General features: G+C 45.3%; 1 pseudogene; it reads right to left on the bottom strand.

Moving 5' to 3' along the window:
* Positions 1–1059: 1059 nt before the first annotated feature.
* LOC136656484 (5S ribosomal RNA) lies at positions 1060–1179 on the bottom strand (annotated as a pseudogene).
* Between the last annotated feature and the right edge of the window lie 4907 nt (positions 1180–6086).

Raw genomic sequence — 6086 nt, 5'->3', positions numbered from 1 at the left:
CACCAACACAGCCCAAGAAATAAAGTGCACACACTTATTGGACCCCCATTCCTCCACCCCACAAGCACAACTCTGGTTGTGTTTGGTCAACTGGGCCAGAGGCTCTCAGGGGAATCAGAGGCTGGCTGTGGGCCAGATAGAGGCTCTCAGAGGGCCACATCTGGCCCCCGGGCCGGGGTTTGGAGACCCCTGCTCTAGAACACCCTCCCGCCACCCTCTCTCAGCCCCTGTGGCCGGTCAGTGCGATCCTCTTGCCAGCAGCCAGGGGCTCAGATCCAGCACCGGTGGACAGGCTTTCCTGCTGGCACTGCCTACTTGCGCCGTGTCGTGAACAGAGACTGGATTGTGCTGTCAGTTAAATAATGTCAGAGAATAATGCTAGAATGAAACATGAGCTCAGTGGCTTAAAGATGCTGGCTAGTATGCCTGCAGATGCAGTGCCCCTGTGCAAGCTGGATGTTGCCGGGATGCAATTGATGTTTACGGCTGTGTTCCTTGCCGAAGAACCGCAATATCAGGGGTGATTCAAGCGTGTGCTGCTAGCTAGCATCTAATCAGTTCGCAGTGCCACAGGCAATGCCAGGTTAGCTCAAGAGGAGCGACTTCTATTTCCGCAATCAGCTTTAGAAGATATTGGTGCTGGAGGTAAAATGGGAAGGAGCCTCTCCTGCTCCTTTACTGCTGCTTTGCTAATTAGCTGTGGTCTCTTCACTCATTTAGAATGATTTCCAAATGGGATTGTTTTTAACCTGACCCATCCCTCCGGGCATGTGGGTGGTTAGCAGCACTGCAGAAATCATTAGGAGGCAATGGAAGTTTAATTATTTAAAACAAAACAAAAAATTAAATCAGCCTCTTAAAAGATCCTCCTAAGCGTTCCTCTCTGGCCACCGTCTGCAGGCTTGAATCAAAACGATAAGGTTTTGCACCTCTGCTGGAAGACAGGCTACAATCCTATACACACTTACTAGGGAGTCCCATGAAATACAGTGGGGCTTAGCTATGAGTAGACATGTATATCATGGTTGGCAACCTTCAGTCTCAAGAGACTATGGTATAAGCCTACAGCACCAGGTATTCCCTGGCGGTCTCCCATCCAAGTACTAACCAGGCCTGACCCTGCTTAGCTTCTGAGATCACATGAGATCAGGCATGTGCAGGGTAACAGTTGCTGTGTAGTTGCACTGGTAAGTTCTGGTTTGACTTGATGGGGGGGGGAATAAAAGATCAAGCACTGGGAAGTGACCCCAAAGCCTAATGCTTGCTCCATATTGCTGAGACCTTTGGGTAATGCCCCACACTATGCTCTGCAGCACTCCCCCCCCAACCTGTTGATGCCATATTGGGTACTGCTGTTGTCAGCAGGAATGACGGGTGCAGGAGTTGGCCTAGCTGGGTGACCCTCAGATGGGCATGGGTCCTCCTCAACCAGAGCCCTCCTGGCTGACCCCTGGTGGCACTCTTGACCAAGACAGTCTCTCTAAGGCAGTGATTTTCAACCATTTCCATCACGGAGCAGACTGACAAGGCACGAAAATTTTCAGGGCACATCATCGGATTTTTGACAATTGACAAGGCACCCCACACTGCTGATGGGGGCCTCACATCCCCCAATGACCCTACTAATAAATGACCCTCCCCCAAACTCCCGTAGCACAACTGTGGGCCTTACATACCACACCAATGAGCAACTGCACACTGGTTGGAAATCCTGATGTAAGGGACATGGGTTTCCCAGCAATAGTAGCAGCTGGTCTGGACGCAAATCAGGGAAACCAAACAACACTTAGAGAGGACAGAATATTGAACTTGTTCAGCGCACTGGCATCACTATAGTCTGCATCACCCAGTGCAAGAGGCCAGTGCATCACCCCATGATGGACCTCCTCCCATGAAGTGGGTGGGACAACGCCCGAGGTGGTGGACATAGTGATGTACTATTGCTCTGTCCCACTGGTTTTTTGTCTATACCTTTTGATAGAACACAGATATTTCAATGTGTTTTTTTCATTGTATTCTGCTGTAAATAACTCATTGAATGGTACGTAACATGATGGTATTATTCCTACAAATCACAATTTTCAGCAATTTTGTTCACTAGTGGTGTCATCTCCCCCCCCCCCGAGTCACCTTATTAACAACATATTGGTTACATCTTGTGTCATAATAACATCTCATTGGTCCATTTTGAATTAAGAAAATGCACTTTTTGTTACATAAAACGTACTTTTTTGTTACGTTTTTGTTTTTTGGCCATAACTTTTGATAGAAGGGAAACTTTTGATAGAGGGGAAACATTTCATTCTGGTTTTGCTCATTGAATTCTGCTGTAAATTACACATCAAATGGTATATAAAATTTGTATTTTATATATAGGTATTTTAATTAATTAATTAATTAATCAATTAATTAATTAATTAAAATACCTATATATAAAATAATATAATAATTAATTAATAATAATTAATTAATAATAACAACTTTATTTTTACCCTGCCCTTCTCCCCGAAGAGACTCAAGGCGGCTTACAACAGGTTAAAACAGATTAAAAACAGATAAAAGCATATTAAACACATATCATAAAAACAGCAGTCAGATAAAAAGCAGTCAGGTAAAAAGAGCATAGAGCAGCAAATCATAAAAGAATCAGGCCTGTAAAAAGTTAAAAGATGTTGAAAAGATGTTAAAAAGGCTGAGAACTCAGAAGGTTTGTTTAAACAGAAGGGTCTTCAGGCCTCGCTGAAAAGTCTCAAGAGAGGGAGCCATTCTTAACTCAAGGGGAAGGGAGTTCCATAGCGTTGGTGCCACAACTGAGAAGGCCCTATTTCTTGCCGCCACCCCACGTACCTCCCTAGGCGGCGGCACTTGTAAAAAGGTCTTCTCTGATTACCTAAGAGGACTAGCCAGATTGTACAGAAGTAGGCGATCTCTAAGATACCCTGGCCCAGAGCAGGTATCTCTACCTATTTTTATATAGGTGTCATTCTTACAAATTGCGATTTTAGCAATTTTGGTCACTAGGGTGCATCATCCCCTCCCACCCCCACCATGAGCATCACCCAGTAAGACTTGCAGTAAGGCCCAGTAAGGCCCCTCGTGTTGCCACTGGTTCAGAGAGACCTAAATCCATAAATCCATACTCTTACTTGGCCATGAAGCCCAATGGCTAGAAGCGGGTTTTTTAAGGTGATAACGAAATAAAAACATTTAACCTGCTTTCTGCACTTCTCATTTTTGTTATTTTTTTTGTTTTTTTTTTAAAAAAACACCAAACAAAAATCTGAACGAAACCATTCACCTCCTGATACTATACCACCTATATTACCTACCTAGTACACTTTTCAAGTGATTATAATTTATAATTATGATTTTAGAAAAATGCACTCTTGGAATAAAAACACATAATGCCACTTTCTGCACTTCTAACTTTAGAAAACACCAAAATTTCAAAAAAAACAAAACAAAAAACAAAAAAAACCCAAACTGTTTTCACCCACCTATAACAATGGGTGATCCTGCCCCAGTTTTCACTTCTTCCTATTGCACAGAGATTTTGTGAGGACCAAATGAAGGGAAACCTTCCCACCCACTGCTCTGTGCAGCCACAGTTATTGGATCCAAGGAAGCCTATCAGGGAGGTCTCATTTATACACACGGTTCTCCAGCCAGCTAGGAAAGCCAGCTTTTCCTGAGGAATACCCCTAACTGGATCGGGGTGGGGGCTTTTATCTTCAGCCATTGCACGATCACATTTCCAGTCCAATACCCACAGTTAATACCCTCTTCTTTGAAATGCTATTCAAATGTCAGCAGTTTTAGCACGGACTCTAACCTTTACACGTTTTTTCACATCTTGCTTCTGGGACATTTGTATTTATTTATCTATTAATGTTCTTTCCAACCTATTCTCCAATTTAAACAAGTCCCCAGGTGGCCTTGGTCACTCTTTCCTTCTGTTGTGTTTCAACAATCGTAGGTGACATCCCATGTTGGCAACCTTCAGTCTCGAAAGACTATGGTATCGCGCTCTGAGAGGTGGTTCTGGAACAGCGTCTAGTGTGGTTGAAAAGGCCAATTTGGGAGTGACAATCCCTTCCACACTGGGAGCAAGTGCAGTCTGTCCCTAGTCTGTCTCCCTGGCTATGGGCCTTCCTTTTTTGCCTCTTTGCCTCAGATTGTTGGCCAAGTGTCTCTTCAAACTGGGAAAGGCCATGCTGCACAGCCTGCCTCCAAGCGGGCCGCTCAGAGGCCAGGGTTTCCCACTTGTTGAGGTCCACTCCTAAGACCTTCAGATCCCTCTTGCAGATGTGACAATGCTTCACACATATAAGGGCAGACACTGCTGCTTGTATCCCTCTGGAGCACTTGGCACACAGCCAATAGAATGGCACTATTCAAAATCCACACTACAAGCTTGTTAGGCACTATGGTACAAATGGGGCCCAAGCCTATCTGGGTGGAAACTTGGCATACACCCCTAGGAAGAGCCTCAAATGCCTTGGGTTCTGGGAGTGACTTAAATACTTGGGATAGCTTCCCGCTGCCACCATGGGTACCAGAAACCTGGTTTGCCGGAAGCACAGTTCAAAGCATTGGGGAAGCTTCAGGAGGCTTCCCCGACTCATCCTGGCGTCATGCTAGGCTCCATGCGCTCTAAGTAAGTGGGGAAGGTGGATTTGTGTGAAGGGAGATGCAGCATTCCAAGGGGGTGCCATTATGGACCTTTGCCCTGGGGCGCAGGGCTGGTGCAGTCTCCTATTGATAGGGGGAACATTTGAAATGTGTCCCCTTGCCCTTCTCATGCCACAGCTGGGTCCAGGGTTTAGGGGATGGGGGCAGCAATGCATCCTTGAGCACATTGCCTCGCTCCTTTCCCCAAACTGATTCCCTGTGTCCTGTCCAGGTTTTTTGCCCCACTTTGAGCATGACTGTAAAATTGAGGTTGGCTGATATTAAGGGCTTTCCGTTTGACAGTAAATGTGGACTAAATAAACGTTCACTGTTCAATAAAAGTAGTATGGACACATAAAACTACTACTGCTAACTACTGCTGGTTTTGTTTATGCTGAATATTTATAGGAAAGTTGGCTGGTTGACGGTTTTCTGCCTCTGTTACAGAGAGCACAGCTGAGCCGATCTCAAAATGACACAGCCAGAGACTTGGTTGAGAATTCCCATGAAACATTCATGAAAGTTTCCATTCGTCAACCATAATAAACAAGCAGCATTCATGAACTGGTCGTTGTAAACTGGGATCATGTGTGGTGCTGAAGCTGAGTTCTGGCTGTTCTTCTTTAAAGGTATCTAGATGCCGCTGGTTTGAAAAGATGGCTATCTTTGAACAGTTGGAGCTGCATTCCATTGAGCCATATATCATAGTTCTCTCTACTGTGAGAAGCGACATCTAAAGGGATCGATACAGTCATGCCTGGAACCTCCGCAGATACCGAAACCCGTGCATAATGAAATCCACAGGTCAGGCACCCTGTAATCCCATGAACTGTAATCTCATGAATCCCAGCACTGTGCTCCGGTCACATCCAGAGGGCCCCAACCCTCAGAAGGCCTTTTAAGGGCCCAATCCTATCCATCTTTCCAGCACTGATGCAGCTGCAATGCAGCCTCGAGGTAAGGTCTCCTCTTACCTTGAGGAGACTACCATGACTGCTCCCCTACTATTGGATGCAGTGCAGGCCCAGTTGGCACGGCTCCATCAGTGCTGTAAAGTTGGATAAGATTGGGTCCAAATTCACAGATAATCAGTGTGTACTTTATAGCTAGTTAGCTAGCTGGAGGGGTTACCTATGTGGTCTTTCCTTTTCCAGTAAATCTCTTTGAGTATGCAGATGGTTATTGTCCAGCTGACTTCCTTCCAATCATCCGTCTCTCTGTGAGAGATTGGCACATGTATATCAAACACACATTAATTAATAATTAACTGGATCAAGGAATTGCTTCTGTGTACACCATATGCAGTACATATGTTAATTATATAGTTTGTGCATACCCTGCACATGCCTGATCTCGTCTGATCTCGGAAGGTAAGCAGGGTCAGGCCTGGTTAGTACTTGGATGGGAGACTGCCC

This window comes from Tiliqua scincoides, chromosome 6, assembly GCF_035046505.1.
Source record: "Tiliqua scincoides isolate rTilSci1 chromosome 6, rTilSci1.hap2, whole genome shotgun sequence".
NCBI lineage: Eukaryota > Metazoa > Chordata > Lepidosauria > Squamata > Scincidae > Tiliqua > Tiliqua scincoides.
This window is presented reverse-complemented; position numbering and strand designations above follow the sequence as displayed.